Source organism: Trichoplusia ni, chromosome 6, assembly GCF_003590095.1.
Source record: "Trichoplusia ni isolate ovarian cell line Hi5 chromosome 6, tn1, whole genome shotgun sequence".
NCBI lineage: Eukaryota > Metazoa > Arthropoda > Insecta > Lepidoptera > Noctuidae > Trichoplusia > Trichoplusia ni.
Genome location: NC_039483.1, coordinates 119663 through 137711, shown reverse-complemented (window position 1 = coordinate 137711; position 18049 = coordinate 119663). Strand labels below are relative to the sequence as shown.

At 33.6% G+C, this 18049-nt stretch overlaps 1 long non-coding RNA gene across 1 annotated transcript; it reads left to right on the top strand.

Moving 5' to 3' along the window:
- Positions 1-7585: 7585 nt before the first annotated feature.
- Positions 7586-13345, top strand: LOC113495453. The gene is made up of 2 exons (XR_003400719.1): positions 7586-8016; positions 13127-13345. It is a non-coding gene; the product is annotated as an uncharacterized LOC113495453 (long non-coding RNA).
- The last annotated feature ends 4704 nt before the right edge of the window (positions 13346-18049 follow it).

The following is an 18049-nucleotide window of genomic DNA, read 5'->3' as shown; positions in this document are numbered from 1 at the left end:
TTTCAAAAAATGTAAGTAGGTAACATACTTTTCTTTGTTTTGTCTATAACTATTTAGTATAAGCACCAAAAAGGTTGAGTACATCACAGCTAAAGAGGTTCACACGTTCAAAGGAATACCGAATTGAGAAATGTTGCCCACGTGAAATCATGTCTGCGACCACTATTGTGGGTTGACCCTTTCTGTTTTCCGCATTCCACACCAGATTGGACGTTTTAGGACGGAAGTGTATACACCCGGGGTTCATAGCAATCTGGTTGTGTAAATACCTCATTGTCTATGTTTACTAGGTGGGTGTACCGGTTTTTTATTGTAATGCGAGGTGAGGTTCATTCAAACATTGTGGTTTTGACAAACTTCGTGATGTCAGATTGTTGAATTCAGGTGATTGTCATGATCATAAACCTTAACAGCATAGCTTACAACTTAAGCGCGGTATAAGAAATAAGTCCTTTATATTATTGTGTTTTTGTTTAAACAACATTATGTACAACTTAATTACGAACGCCAACAAAAACTCCGCAAGAGAAATTAACATATCTAATACATTTTTTTTGCAAGGAAAGTATTTTTTGTACAATTTGAACACGCTTTGTATCCGGGATCTCACGATCGTAAACTATTTTACTACCTATGTCAATGGAGTCTCATGACCTCTTCATAGCAAATAGGTTTACTCCGTTTTAAACGAATGACAATAACTGGCAACAAATAAAAAAAAATGCAAAAGAAAAATAATATTTGATGTCTTCGAAATACAAAAAAGACTCGTAAAGCAAACAGTCCGCCTAATTTTATTATACAGCCCTTCATAATAGATTCATTCGACGTTCGAATCGTAAAAATGGCGCCATAAACTCGTAATGTCAGTTAATTAAACGTAATTCCGCGGAGGCGTGTTACCGCGCAACTTACACCTCCTATCAATCTATGTACTCCTAGTACCTCGCTGGTAAATGTTGGTCTCTGCTTTCTTTTACAATCGACATCAAATTGATACTTCTAATAACCTTCTATTCAAAAATAACTTTTATTGTAGTGTTAGGATTCAATTTCTTATTTTTAGAAGTTTATAGTTGTCGCTCCAAGTGGTGTGCAATGTTATGAGTTGCGTATCGGCAATGACGACTTCGTTCGGTTTTGCTTGGAGTGTTTGTTAATTGACTGAAAGTGTAAGTTTGTTTTCAAGCACGCTTATGACGGCTTTACACATAAGGCTTTGCGGATGCTGTGGTGGCTATCCGCGTAATTGTTGGTTTTTGCGATTAAGTGTTAAAGTGCCTTCGCACAAAACACTATTTGTCTAAGAAATGAAATATGTGTTTTGAAGAGAGATTTTCGAAACTTTAATAAAGGTTTCTTTATGGAATAGGAAATTGTTTTCTCTCCAATAAACTGACTGTCCACTTATGGCCGAGTGGTTAAGTCACCACGACAAACCAATCGTGTGCGTCATGTCCGGGTTCGATCCCACGTGGGACAAGATTTTGTGTGATCCACAAGTACTTGTTCTTAGTCTGGGTGTCTGGTGATGTGATTTTAATAGAAAAGTAAGTTAAATAATACCTATTTTACCAGAACTATGTCCGTGACTTAAGTTCTTGACAAAACTATGTTCATACATTTCCTTGATGTTTAAACTTGAATAATTTTCTGTAATGCATCACCAACACTAGAAAACCACGTATTTAGCGATCGAAGAGATATTGACATCAAAATTTGAAGTAAAAGTTGTGGAACATTTTATGTATTTCTTGAATTAATTATTTGAAATATTAGTCTTGAAGTAAGTAGGTGTATCCTTAGCATGGAATCCTAAGTCATACCTTTTACATGCATACCTTCAGCATAGAGGTGGGTAGCAAAAAGGGACTTACTCATGCTAAACAATTGCACGTCGCATATGCAACTGGTATCTTACGAGCGATAACATCATGCTCATATTTAGGTTTATGGTCAGTGAACTTTGTCCATACTAAGATATTATAAATGTGGAATAGCTGACGGTCTGTTTGGCTCACTTGTCTAACTGATCACCGATTGTGATAAAATTTGGGACATGTATAGCTTTAACTCAAAAAATTAGCCTATATGCCCAAAGACGAACACGTCTTTGATTTTTAATTGTAGTCTTAAAAACTAGAGTCCTTCTAAAGGTAAAAAATAGTCAAAACAGCTGCTTAAATAGCAAAACTTGATGAGTTCGTACTAAAACTCTTCTTTGTTCCCGGTTTTATTGACAATTCTGTATAATGGAAATTAATAGATATTACAAGCATAGCTACTAAAAATATAACGAGTATTGTCATCTGGCAAACGCAGAAATCTTATTCTATTGATAATTATTCAGATTTATTTAACTAGCTACGAAATAGTTCCTTTTATCTTCTAACCAAGCGGGACGAAGTCACGGGTAACAGTAGTGACGTCATATGCCTTCCTTAGGTATACCCAAACTTTTACACCAACAAAATACCTGGAAACCAAAATATTAAAAAACTCGAATACGTAAAAAATCTGTAGTAATATTTTACCGGTAGCATATTCAATTCCCCATCATCGCCAAATGAACTTGTACTAAAAACGTAATAAGCGTTTGTCACTTGTGGGCGGTCATTGAACTTTTAGCCCAGTGCTGGCAGACATGCGAGTTTAGACGGGTGCAAGAACCACTTGCTAAGACTGCTGGTACCCTGGTAGGGTTGCGAACTGGTATTCCGTATTGACTGTGTGAACTCAGGATATTAGGAGGTTTCATGTTCATTTCATACAATTTGCACCCGAAAAATTATGGAAAATAGGATTTTTTTTAATATAAAATTAATTTCGAACAAAATCATAATTAAAAAGTTGGTTCGTTTAAATCTCCTTATATAACATACAATTAGATGACTTTGACAATTAGACTGAAATGCGACTCATATCTAAGACGGTCCTAATATTTTAACAGGAGCTTGACATAAAAGCACGAGAATATAATTATCAATCACCTAAAATTAATGTCTTGCATACCATCAACTTTAATATCCGTTAAGAAGAAATTGAATGGAAGTCGGAACGAATGATGAAATCGTTGAATGAAAAAAGTCGTGTGGTATGTGTAGAGGTGTCCGAATGAATTGGCACGGATCAATGAATTAGCGAGGGACATTCCAGTCAGTGAAAAGGAGGTAGACATTATGTTTATGACGTACGTAGTTCTTTTTTTTAATTAACTCTAACGTCAACCATTTCTTCTGTAGCGGGCTTGCTGGTGGAGATTGTTACCCTCTACATGTTATTTTGTTATGCTTTACTCATTTTTACTTTTGTCCATATTTTTTCCATTAAATAAAGTATATTTTACTGCATGTATAGGTCTTGAAATCCTGCTAGCACATCTTCAAGTAGCGGTCTACTCTAGGCTGTGTTTACACATTGCACAATATTACTTAGAGGCATACAGGACAATGAAATCTACGGAAATTCTTGCATATTTCTCAACTTTTACTATACAAGACATGATAATGATAAATTAAAACTAGGACACAGCCTTCAAAGAGTATTGTCATCCAAAAAGTGTCACTTATAACTAATGGAAATCAAAGAAGACTTCCCTACCGCATTTAATAAGTACCAGGGTATCATAACATTGTTACAGGTCTGTCGGCCCACCCCTGTGTGTCGTATCGCATGGCTCTAAGATAGCTCTGATAAAGTCAGATCAGCTGATTATGTCAACCTCATATCCTGACACATCCTGGTCTCCCGATTACTTATGTCACGTTGTGCTAGGAATACTAAGCATTACCATATTATATAATTGAAAGAGCTATGGAAGATTTATTTTAAAGTCCAAAGAAAATGGAATATAGATATTTATATTATTATTTTATTATTAATTATTATTAATTGTATATCTTTATCCACATCTTAATTTTATTACAATACGACAAAAGAACAACAAAAACCCTTTTCCTACAGTGACATTTCGATTTTTTTTATTTACCTCGAAAACTATATCATGGTTGTAAATATTGTTAAAGGCTACGAAAAAGGTGCTCAAATACACTATAACTTTAGATATGATATTTTAATTATATTTAGAAGAAAAACAAACAAGAAAATGTTGTTCACACAATTGAATAACATTAGAACTCTACAATTTTGAGTTTCCACTTAAGTCATGCTTAACGATCGTCTTCCTCATACTAAGCCTCAAACAGCTCTAAACACGGTACACAGAATCTGAATTATAAACAAGCAACGTAACTGCCGTAGGATTGTAATAACCATTAATATGTAATATCTTGATCAATCCGACATTATATATTCACTGATCGCGGGGTCAAATGTAGAGGTATAAGCTATTTCTGTTCCGTGAGTGTTGGGGTAAAAGTTTTTTGGAATAAACTATATTACTTTGTGATTCCATGTTCATTTTTATTGTAAATACAAAAAAAGGTATTGAATTTACTATGAGGTGTATTGGTGTAAAGTTAGAGATATCTAGTCAGCTATCAAAATTGATTTTCATTTCAGAGAAATCCTTCAATCTCTCGATGGATTTCTTTCCGATTCGAAAAATACTAGGTATAACATATGTGTAAATAAAGTGTATTTTTTGTTGTTTAATAGACAAAAAAATAAAGTAAAATTAAACTTTAAACAAACCTTTTTACTAATGTCAACTCGTATGAGCCTAATGATGGCAACATTTATTTACAAATCGAAATAATCTCCAAGGATTTTATTTTGACTGACGGGCGTTAATACCATGTGTATCCATTGTTGCGTGTCAACTAAAAACGTGTAAATTCAAATAGGACCTTCTTAGTGACGGAAACTCTATAGCAAATATAATATAATCCTAATTATAGGTCCCGTCCACCTGGAGGTGAATGATAGCGCGGTAATTACTTGTTCAGTCAGGATTACAACATGTATCGAGATTTACAGCTTCCGTATTGGACTGCGATTGACAAAGATACATAGTGGTTTGGTTCTATTCAGACTTATTCTGTATTTTAAGTTACAGTAGGTAATTTAATTTAGAATTATTATTTTATTTTATTTTTTCCAGTCCGATGGCCCGATGGCCTAAAAATGTTGTTGGTTTGGACTGTATGCGGAAGGCACAGGACGGGGTGTTGTAGTGTAACATGAGGGAGGCTTATGTCCAACAGTAGACCTTGATGGGGTGAAATGAAGAAGTCTAAATGTAGTGCTTTCCTTTTCAATACAGAAAGTTGTTGTTTGTCAGAAGTTTTACTCTGCTTACACTGGGATTTACAATTTGATATTACAATTTTTTCATTGATCTAATTTTAGCTACAGTCAAATAGTTTTGTTGAATCTTGTTAAACAGGAGATATTTTATTATGACTTTTTAAAATTTAGAAATAGGTATTGTTCTGGTAAGTTTTTCTGTAAAGTATGTTTTCATGTGCATTTAATTAATCAAAACTTTATTAATTTTTATAAAGAATTATCTAACTACAACATTACAGATTACAGTGCACGCAACCCTCTTCCCAAGCTATACTGGACTCACCTTCCAGTCTCACAAAACATGACCGCAAACAAAATAGCATCAATAAAATATCATAAAATGTTTAGTGTAGTAATAATTTTCGATTTTCTTGCAATTTTCCCGGCGGGTACTCGTATTAATTGGCAGAAGACGGGTTCCGTACATTTGCATCTGTAGTCATTCACCCCGGAAAACCTGAGCCTGGACCTACCACACCTCTTAGTCTACTACAGTTGGACTTGATAAAGCGAGATGTCGCTCTATACGATGTATAGTGGCATCTCTTTTCAACACAACCTTATTATCACTTCAGGAGGTTGTGGTAGGCCTCGTATGAACCAAGTATTTACTGAATGGATGTACATATATACATTAAAACATGCATTTTGTGTGTTATTCATAAGTTGTGTCTTTGACGGGAGATGCCACCGTCCGGTAAAGGCTTTTGTGTATCCTGCATTTGTTTAGAATGAAATGGTTTATTATTCATTGGATGCTATTAAATTAGAAATGTAAAATTATGATGCAGTGGAATTTACTTTCAATTATACATATTTGTGAAGAAGGACTAAGCTTAGGCCATGTTAGATTGGATCTAGAATATTTATTCATAGAGGGAATTGGGTTTAGTTTTATTCTAGACATGTGTTTTAATATAACTTTTAAAGTGTTTAAAAAACTTTAAGGAATACTGAACAAACAATTTTTGATAAAAAATTATAACATTCACAATACACAAAACAAATCTTATAAGAACGTGCGTAGCGCTACGGATCGTAGAGCCTACTACGAGGACAATACGATAACGAATTCTATATCTTATGTAGCCTTAAATCTTTACGTGTTTTAATTCAATCAGTTTAATTTAAGTTTAAAATCTTATAAAACATATATTCTAGAATTTTTTGAGAGTCTAATAATTACGAGGAAATATCTTGTCTTAGTTCACTTTCGTCAAAAATATTTTATGTCCGAAATTCGTAATTCTTTTATAAGTAGTACACTACAGGTGTATAAGTAAAGTTAGTTACCTAGCCTTGTCTAACACTCAGCGACAACTACTAATAGATGTAATATCAATACTGTTTAGCTGTCTGCGCTCCCAGTAAAGGAAAATTTGCGAGAAAACGTCTCTAGATGCTGGTTATTTTATGTATTCCTGTGAAGAAAATGAACTTGAAACAGTAAAATGGATTAGAATAACGAATAAACGTTTTATAAAAAAATAACGAAATAAATAACTTATGTCATAAGTGAAATTCGGCTTTCAAACCGTATTAGACGAATTAAACCAAATACACATTTTAGAGATTTCCCGTTCATGAATATATTCAAAGAAAACCAATTATATTAGTTACAGAAAATGTATTCTATTCAAATGTATAACTAATTAATCAAAACAAAAACAACTACCATGACGGGTAAACCACTCCCAAGCGATGGAAAATACACTGTGCTCGGAACTCCATGAAATCTTAACAAGAACTTTAATTTATTATTGTTATTCCCATAAATATGAACGCCTAATTAATTTTTATAACACCAAGTTGACTGCTGAATGTACGTTTTATACATTGTACAGACACCTTTTCGTGATGGTATGCGATACAAATATAAATATGTAAAAAGTTACTTCAAGATACAAATCTCAAAACTCTTCAATTACAGTAACACTAATTTTTATGCTAACACATTCTACATAATCGTTACAATGTTTATTTTATTCGGAATTTCGAGAAAAATATACACCACTCCAAGATTTAATGAATTTTAGGCGCGAATGCCCTTTTTACTTTTCTCAACGCGGAAATGCAAAGACATTTTTAAGAAATGGCCCCGTCAAGCCGGTTGTGTTATTTTAAACTGCATGTAAAAAAACTCGTACTAAAATGTATGCGCAAACGAGATCCAAGTTACCAGGCTTACATAAGTTGACGGAGTGCTTCCAGCCACACGAGTCGCGACTACACTCGAGCCTCATTAAACGTATCGCCTACGCGCTCACTCACACCACATGTCTAATATTAATTGCGACCCCATCTCTTTCTAATATTACATTTCCATGTAATATAAGGCAAACTACATAGGCGATTGTAATCGCGCAGGTGTCTCAGATTATATGATAAATTATAAATTGTTATCATCAATTTGTCTGCGCTTCGATTCCGAGCAAACGTGTCGTGAATTCATTGCGCTTGATTGACTATCGTTGTCTCTGTCTGTCCCGAAATCGACTCACACATGCGCAAAGTTCGTTCACACGTTAAAAATTTAAACAAAGAATTTGATTTTCGAAAAGCGTGGAACGTGTTGATTCTATTCGAAGTCGGAAGTGAGGATCGGGCTCAGTAACGCAAGTGAGTTATCAACATTTCTCACGGTTAGTTGCCATCGGTGTGTGTCGAGTCCATCTTTGTTTCCGCGCTGGTGTGTGCGCGTACGCACGCTATCTGCGCGCGGCTGTGTGCGTGAGCTGAGAGCAATGAGACGCAAGCGCTTCCTAGGTTCGTTCAACTTTTAGCCCAGTAAACTCTGAGCGAGTGACTATACTTAGTGTGCCTGTACCGCCAGTATCTATGGTGTACAATGGGATAAGCTGCATAGTGGCGCGCATTTAATGCCGTGTTTACACTGTCCCTTTGTTCTGGACGCTTTATACTGTCATTTGCAATTCTATGCCGTTTAAACTTGCGCTCGTTTGCTTATAATAATTATTTCTTAGAAGAAAATGTAGCTGTTATTGGACATGTACGGTACTGAGTTATTGGCTGTTGATGAACGTTTTAAATGGTCTTGTTTAGCCACTAGTTTAGTAGATGACACTCAAGGAGTTTTATCAAGGACAATTATACCTCCTTGGAGTAGTATTATTGCAGCTCGCATTCCTTCATACACGTGGATAAGTATCTTATTTTTAGATCGAGGACTTGTTTATTCCTGTGCTTGGAAGATCCATAATATTAATTCTATTAAATTCCTTAGAAAATATTTAAGTTTTTGCTTATTTCTATAGACTATCACAGCAGCCTTTTCGTTTAATAATTTCAAGGAAAATGTCTAAAATGAAAGTAAATAAGATTTTTTGAAGCTCCAGTAAATGAATTGTTACTCCTAGTTATAGAGTAATAAACTAAACGAAAGCTAGACCTTAATACAGTTATTATTGTATAATTATTATACTCAACTTATGTGTTGGTGACCAATGAGGTCATGTTATTGAGGCAAAAATCTCTTCTTCTCCGTCCCCACAAATTCTACCAAGGTTGAGAAGCGTTTAAAGGTAATTTCAAAATAAAACAAATCCAATAAAATAAAAACTGTCATAATTGCATTACAGAGTTTTATTTCTAATATTTATCCATCCATTCAACACTTCTATTTAATTCGCCCACAAGAAAATTCATTTAACCTAACGCACAACACACAGAATTTTTATTTACAATATAAAAAACACTCGCTTATTCCTCTTATCATCTAAATATATACAAAATTGTGTGTTTCTGTACGTGTATGTAAATACCGGAGATGTTTAAGGCTCAGCTAATTTAGTGTACCTAAGTTACTTCTGCGAATGTGTACGCGATTCCTGTCACGTACTCAAGTATTTTGGAAATCAAACGATACCTTTATTGAACCGATCGGTGTTTGTTGGGTTCCGTAGCTAAAGGGTGAAAACGGAACCCTATTACATTCCATAACAAATGCTAAATTAAAAAATTGAAGTTTAACCATGTTGTTACGGTCATAAAATTGTTGGTGGGTGATAAATTTGTGTGGGCACCCTTAAATTTATTTGTTTGTTTATCTTAAACCTATTACTACTTAACCCTGGAAGTCGACCCCCTCATACTTGGAAAAATGATAGAATTATGGTGACGATATACGGAACTCAAAGTATCGCAAGTCCGACTCGCACTTAACCGCCTTTTTTTACTTGGAACTCGTAATCAATGGAAATTGCCGACGAGTTAATATGAATGGAATAATGATGGGATGATCAGGAGGCCTACCACGATACCTTGAAGTAATATAATTTCATTTGAGGAAGAGAGATGGCGCTATACGGGCTGTAACGCTCTGTCCCGCTCGCACACTTGCTATGAGCTAATTTAAGATCTAGATTCTAGGGATAGTTAATGGTGTAGTCGTTAACAGTCTTGAAGCTATCAGCTTAATACACAAACGACAATTTACTTAGTGATGTTCATAAATGTGTATTTGTCTTTACATTCCACGTGATAATGACAGAGATGGCATGATACTTAGGGGTGAATTTTATCTAAGTGTTATTTTGTAAATGAAGTGTGGTGTGGTTGTTAATACAGGGGATACTATGAAGTTTTAATATTGGTATAGGTATATCTTCTAGTCCTAGGTTGGTTTTAAAGTCCCATCCCATTTTAAAAATAAAAGATAACCAGTAAAGCTGTTTGGAGCTTGCGTATAAGCGTAACAATGCCATTTTCTTCCGGAAGTTTTGTAGTTCTTCTATTATCATATTAAAAAAAAGAGTTTGTTTAGCCATATAAAAGTAATGAGATACGTATTAATATTTACATTTCCAGACATCATTTTTCACGCATCCAATATCACTTATAATATTCTTGCTTGTAATGTTTATGCAAAATTACTTCAATAAGTAAAAACAAACTAAAATAAACAATTCAAACACGTATTCACCATAATTCTAAGTTCAATATTCTAAAATAAAAAAAGGTCGTTCTCTATTACACGGGAGCGTTAAATAATAAGTACTTTACATAGGATTTTCTTGTAGTTACCATAGTCTTAAAAAAGAAAATATTAAAAAATGTTAATAAACTTATTGATTGTTGTACAGATAGCTCGATATTTTATTCATTTCTTTTATAATGATATCACCCTTATCTTAATGTAATAAGGGTTGGTTTTCAAGATTATATGCTTGTATTTTTTGTTCTCGACCGTACATCTGCATTTATATTCTTTACGCGAATCGTTGGAATTAGTGATGTAAAAAATATTTAATCTATTCGCAGGTGCGGAATGAATATCGATTTGACTTAAAATCGATTACTTTTCTGTGTAAGAATTATGCTTATTTAGTTTCTCGTGTATTACGACCGTTGGATTGTTTATTTAACACCTAATAAATTTTCAATGCATTTAAAATATTTTTATTCACAGAAAATTATAATATCTAGTGGAATTAATTTTATAACCATTATACAATTAAGTTTGTGTAATTTAGTCAATTTCCTTAGCAAAAAATGACAATAACATGTTTACAAAAGCAACGCCATCTGTCGTCGAGTAGTGACAGTTACCGCTGCGTAAGAAATTGTCATTCCCACAAAGTTCAATCTTCGGCAAGTAATAAAGCAATTAAATTGCTAAACTTGAGAGGAAACCAATAACTTGACGAGTTTATTAGTATGTCTCGATTTGCGTTATAAATCGTTCACCTTTATTCTGATTTGATGCAAAGAATTTAGCTTTTAAGATTCCCATGGAATAAGCTTGAAACACTATTCGATTTATAAAATGTTTATTTTATTCTAGAAAAGAAAATGAGAATAAACTTAAACTTTTAATTGTCAATTAGGGTATGATCAACATAAAAAACCATAATATAATTTTAACATAAAATTTAAAAATAGAATCGTCACTAAAATTATTCCCAGCTAACAAACATTTTATTGACTACCAAATCGATTATCGATAAAATAGAATCGATAATAATAAGTACAGAATAGGGGTGCGCGGGTCGACGCCCGCCGTTTTGGCGATCGCACGTCGCTCGCATCGACAATCAAAATGTCTAGACTAACTATAGACAAATTGATTTATACTAGCTATAGTTATTTCCTGTAATTATACATCGATATATAGATCATTACTCTACTACGTTAATTAGTGAATTTCGCTCTTAATTACATCCGGACGAACGAATTTTATCAATAAACTTAGATTTAGATGTGAGAGTCGTTTTGATTTTTTGATGGTTTTCGAATCATTAATAGATTTTAATTACTTCAAACGTAAACGCAATCTTGAGGTTAAATAGAAGGCATATTTTAAATAACACTTGTTATTAAACTGTTATTTTCATTAATATATTATCACGCAAAGTAATGCAAATCTGGTAGAAATATACAAAAACAAATGTTAAGTTATATTTTTAATACATTAACTGCAAGTCATCGTTCTGCCTATTAATCATCTGCTTTTAAAAATAGATTTTTAAAAGAAAATCGTTAAGGTTATTTCGATATTCAAATATTTAATTACTCGAATACTGAATGACGCCGACTTTTCGGCCAGTTTGACGCATTTCTTTTGTAAATATGATGACACCTGTTCAATTCTCACGACTACCGGGTTTATTATTAAACTAAGCCTTAAAGGACATATAATACATAAACTTATAATAAATAAATATCAATCGAGACATAAAATTTTCCTCTAACCCCAATAATTAGCCATTTTTTATTGTTAATTACCAAAAGCAGTCATCTTACAGGGAGGGGGGCTAGGACGGACGTTGAACTTCGCGAGTGCGAGATAAATCTGCTGCAAACAACGACTCAAATCACACATTCTGCGCCAAAGAACTTCAAACTTTAATAACAGCTAACAAAGTTGATATTACGCTGCATACGGAAGCGGGATCATTGAGCTTTGTAGCAATTTATTTTGCTAAATCAAAACGTCGGAAGCGCTTCTGTGGGTCACGCTCAAATACCTACCTTATGTGATAAACATTAAATCTTCTTTTCGAAGTTATGGGTGATTGGTAAGGTCGATTGTGGTGTCTTCCTGGTACATATCATATCAATTAAGCGTATTGGTTTGCTAATTTATTAAGTAATCGGGGCAGTTCACTCACGCGTCTTAAATAATAACGATAGTAATTGCTTTGAATTATTTAACTACAATAAGGAAAGTGTTAAGCTATTATCACTTTCCTTAGAATCAAGGATGTGTTTATTATTATTATTTGCATAGATACTCCTTATAAAAGTATTATTCCTTTACGTTTTTAATTATCATTCTAGATGGGTGGAGAAAAATTTTACTCTATGATTGAATTTATTAGTATGTGTAAAAATGTTATTAAACATTATAATTGGGTTAACATTGACCATATTGATAGCATTAGAGTTCTTTATAAAATTGTCAATGTTATTTATAGTCTTCAAATTCTTATTTTTGTTATGCCCGACTGGGCCCACAATGTTCCGAAACTAATGGAATGCAATAAAGTTATTGAGTATTGAGATTATCTTGCATATTTTTATGGTTAGTGAAAAGTTAATAATGTAAAGGTTTACCTATTTCCGCTTTTACGTTTATTTTTGTGTAAGTCAGACCCAGATTACTAATTTCTTAGGGAAAAAAAAATCCCAGATATTTGGAATACTTGTTTTTATCTCTTCATTTATTTACGAGAAATCGATGTAATTTCGTTCCATAAAAATTTCAGCAAGTTTTGCTCAGTAGTTTTTCATTTGCAGTCATCTGTATATTTCGCTTGATAAAAAAACTATTATATTATAACCTTGTTACCAAAAATCCGGTTAATGAACCCTAGGCAACAACGTCATGAAAACTTAAATGTTTTATTAATTTCAGCGCGAGCTGCACCCACAGCCCAGAGACAAATCATTCAGAGATTTGCATGAAAACGCAAGGAATAGTTTATTATAATCGTAATGTTTATTAACAAGGTGCAATAAACTTAGCTACGAGAAATTCATGATGCTTCCTTTAACCTGATTCTATGTATTTCTAATAATATTTAAATTAACTTGAAATTTTATATTTGATTGTGCAATAAACTATACTAGAGTTTTATGTTGTTTTACTTACTGATTTCATGTAAAGACCATATTTACCTTAGTTAGCACTGTAATAGTTATTTTTCAAGTATTTTTGACTTTCCATAAATTACTGGAAAATCTGAAAATTTTGTTCGGTAAATGCGTTTCGTTTCTAGTTTTTACTCTATATTACTCGAAACACCGTCTGATATTAAATGGTACTGTTCAATTTTTTTCAATTTTAATAGAAAAGATGAAAATTCTGCGTATTGAATTTAGGAAAATGAAATGTTAACCGAAATTTGAAAATTCTCCTTCTACTTACGTTATTACTGTAAATGATATTAAACGTTTGAGACCACTTCTGCATCTTTATAGTCAGAAATTCCAAAAGCAACAGCCGTCCTAAATTTAAGGATAAAAATATCAATACAACACAAATAAACAAACATACCTACAACTCTATTTTAAAAGTAGAGCAACTTAACAGTTATACGAAATGCGAACCATACATAAACCATGCACGTTTGTAATTCAAATGGTGCAAGTCGCACTTACATGTCATCCCAACATACATCCTTACCACGATCCCTCAAAGTGATACTCCAATAATTGTGGGAAAGAGATGCCGCTCTACGCTGTCTATCACTATCTCGCTTCAACAACCCCTACAGTACTTATTTGAAAAATCGTGGTACAGTCGTAAATATAAGTACCATACTCCTCACGGCATGTTTTCACGATGCTTCTATAGATTTTCACGTGGTTAACAATGTGCGTGAAACAAACGAATTTAAACAAAGTAATGCAGTTGTTGCTACATTTCGGATATATTTATAAGTTAAGTGAGCTTCTGAGAATTGTAGAGTTTTGTTGGGAGTGCTAGGGGTGATGATAATGATTGAAGTGTTGAAGTTATGGTCTTGATAAAAATGGTTATGGCCTACTAATGGTTTTATTTGGCTATAGTGCTCTACGAGGCAATTTATTTTTTTGGAAAATGTATGTTCTTAATTTTTTGAGTGCGATTTCACATAATTCTTTTGCCCAATCACGTTTATTAAAGTTCCGAGATAAAAAAATCAACATTACGATTCTCATATATAATTTTTCGAATGTTTTCTTCATTTCTCATCTATTCTACCCGGTTTTCAAGAGCCAAACTTGAATCAGTAATCCTACTAAATAAACCAACAAGTGCAAGTTTGTAAAAATAGGCCATAGATTTGAGAAATATATGTGAAAAATGAATTTGCAGACCCAGTCTCAAATTATAATTATATGTGACCCTCCAACAAATCGTCTCTCTCCTCCACCCCCAAACAACGTTTGCTTAGCTTCTTTCTTATTTTTACATCATCTGTGAAAATCTATGTTCAACTGCCTAGTTATCGTGGTCAGCGGACCCTCAGTAATAGGTATCCATTTTTTCCACGTTTTTATACACTCACTTTCTTGTTTGTTTGTTTGTCGTTCCAATTGGACTTTTGCAACTCAATTTTGAGGCAGTCCGATAAGCTAGCAGGCTGTAGTTTTCAGGGTAGCTCCAAACCCGATGACAGTGTAATTTACAACTAAAAAAGATGGCTACACAAATTTTGATAAAATTTGAATGGAGTGACGTTTAAAAACGTGAGTAGGTACTTAGATTTTTTATTTCTATTAATTTACCCTTTGGTTACGGTACCATAAAAAAGAACATAATCCCACATCACCATTAATACATCCGTAGTGCAGCAAGAGTAAAGTCTCAACCTGACATTACACTCATGTTCTCTCAAACGCGAGGATTCTACATTCCATACATTTTACAGCTTCCGTGTCTATTTGTGACGCAGTAAAACAACTGTTGGCGCCAAAGTTTCTGCCACAGATTAGCAATAAACTGGCGCTGTATAAACATTGCAGTAACTGGTTTTAATGGCTTTTCAGACCAGTCTTAGAGAGAAGCAGCTTGAAAAATGTAGAGGTGTTGTGAGTTAGATAAACAGTCAAAATGCGAGTTAAAGTTTTTGTGTCTGTCTCTATGTTTTTTAGTTCTTCGCAGTCAGGAGGTTGCTGATACCCTGGACTGAAATAGGTTTTATACCCAGGTAACAACGCGGAGCTCAGTGGTTTGTAAATGAAAGTAATTGGCCATCTCAGATTGTGATGCCAAAGCAAAGCCACATTCTATGACCTTTTTAAATTGCAAATACCCTAAAATAAAAAGCTTTTGTAGATACTAATTGGTCTACACTTTGGTCCCTTCTGTTTTATAAAACTTATTGTTATGAATATTAGTTTCGAGTGAATAAAGGTAAACTACAAAAAAAAGACATTGCATGACCTGATATCAAACTTATGGACTATTAATCATTATTAATGTAATTGTAAGAAGTTTTTGCCAGTAGTCTTCAGACATCGCACAACGTCATTTGGACCCAATATGTGTGATGATTGTACATAAAACCAACTAACTACCATCAATCAGCATAAATGTTATTCAGATCTTATTCGGCTGTATATGGGTCGTTGTACTTTCTCGACGCATGCGCAGTGGCGCCTGTCAACCGATGCATAAGAATAATGCATACACAGGATGATCTGGAAAAACAAAACATTAATATTTATTGTTTTCGCGATTCCGATTTCGATACGGTTTTTGACGTTTTAAATCCTCTTTGATATTAAAATTGGTGTTATTTGAATTAGGTGTGGGTAGTGACCTATTTGTTGGGGCTTGTTTGTTCACTCAGAGACCATTTTTAGATAGAGTTAAGTTGTTCTAATTTACGATGTAGTAAATTATATGTGGGAGGCCTAGGAAGCGGTGGCAAGACGATCTTAACGATTACCGCGCGGGCTGGTTCCATGAGCCTCAGAACAGCGAATCGTGGAAGGATTTGGGGGAGTCCTTTGCTCAGCAGCGGGACACAGGAGGCTAGATAAAAAAAATGATGGATGGAAGCCACTTAGATATTTTATGTTTTTTATTAGTGATTATTAAATTTTCCTCATTTATTTCTGTTACTGAAAAGCGCAAGCAAAAATACATGAGAGGTTTAACCAAAGAATTACAAAGCCTGTAATGTCAATGGCTAAACCCAACCAAGACTTTATCTATTTGGGTTTATTTCTGGCTTTTTATCAGAAAAAAACCCTTAAGATAAAGAAATAACAAAGTAATAAAGTCTCGCTTTTAACTTGAAAACGGAAACGTATCACTGAAAAGGCAACCATTAATAAATTCACGTTGAATTTACAATTAAATCCACTTAATATGGAGGTTGAATACATTTTCCTCTTTGTAAAATCGACGCAGCACTATATGTCAGGGTTATAGGTAAACCCAGATTACGATTCAAGGTGAAATTAAATTAAACTTGCTTTTATTTAAAAATATTTGGTTTATCTTTATTTTGTTGCATGGGAAATTCCTATGCATTATGTGAAAATACTTGAAGCACATTATTCAAAATAATATTCGACATGTTATATTTCATATTTTCTTAATTAAACACCAAATTACAGTAAATGTGCAAGTAAACATTTTTTTTATTATCCTACTCCGGCATTAAGGAATTTAATCCTTGTGTACAAAGACACCCAGACTCAGAACAAGCATTCGTGGATCATACAAATGCTTGACCCACGCGGGGATCGAACCCCGACACGTGGCGCACTGTAGGTTTGGTGTGGTGACCGCAACCACTCGGCTATCCGTACATGTATTGTATTCTAATGCTTTAGTTTTGGGGTTCAAAACACCTACTCCAAGTTTTCCATGTTGCTTTTTATATTGTTTACATATTTAGACAAGTCTTTCAAAATATGTTTTTATTAAATTAACTAACGGATATTTTTGTAACGTTCACACCCATTCACCAACCCCTTTACTTCAATAAAGTGTATATACTTAGAACTAATCCAAGTGAAAATAAAAACAGATACTATAACGCGAACTCCAGCATAGTAGGCAATACAATCAAATGCCTGACACCCCAATCTCCTTCATTGACGGGTGAACATAATTCTGAGCGGTGAGTTCACCGACCTGTCACGTTTCTTACGATGTGCTCAATGAGTGGACATTACGATGTATTAGGTGTATGAGTGCATACAGCAATGTATTCAAACATTGTGCAATATAATTGTGGCCAAGTTACAGTCCGAAGTGTTATCTTCAGCGTTTTTCTGTACTTAAGGTTTTTTGGAGCAACGTTTTTAAGATTTGTTCTCCTTTCAACGCAATTCTTCAATAATAAATAAGGAATATATAGGTTACGAGTTTCATAGGTACGGATTAAGACTTAATCAAGTATTTTAGTATAGGAAACTTGCATTGTCTAGGTAAAGGGTCTGGTAGGAAAGTAAATTCGAAATTGAATTGTAATTTTTGGGCTTTCTAGTGGTGTAAAATAATTTTGATTAGAAATATGTTATTTTAGATATGAAGTTCAAAATATTTGGAAATTGCCCATTTAACTAGTCGGTTACATAAATGAGTATCTGTTGCAATATTTTGGTTTAGGAACTTCTAGTAATTACTACATAAACTAAACTAATATATCTACATGGACATGGATTTCGAGTACAAAAGGCAAGCAAAAGGTTTGTAAACAAAACGTCTTTAGGTTTTACTTGAAATATTTATTAATTAACAGTAGATACTTTATTACAGAATGTTAATTCATTAGATAGACGAAAATAATGGCACATTCAATTGATCTTAATAAATGATACCTCGTCTGCT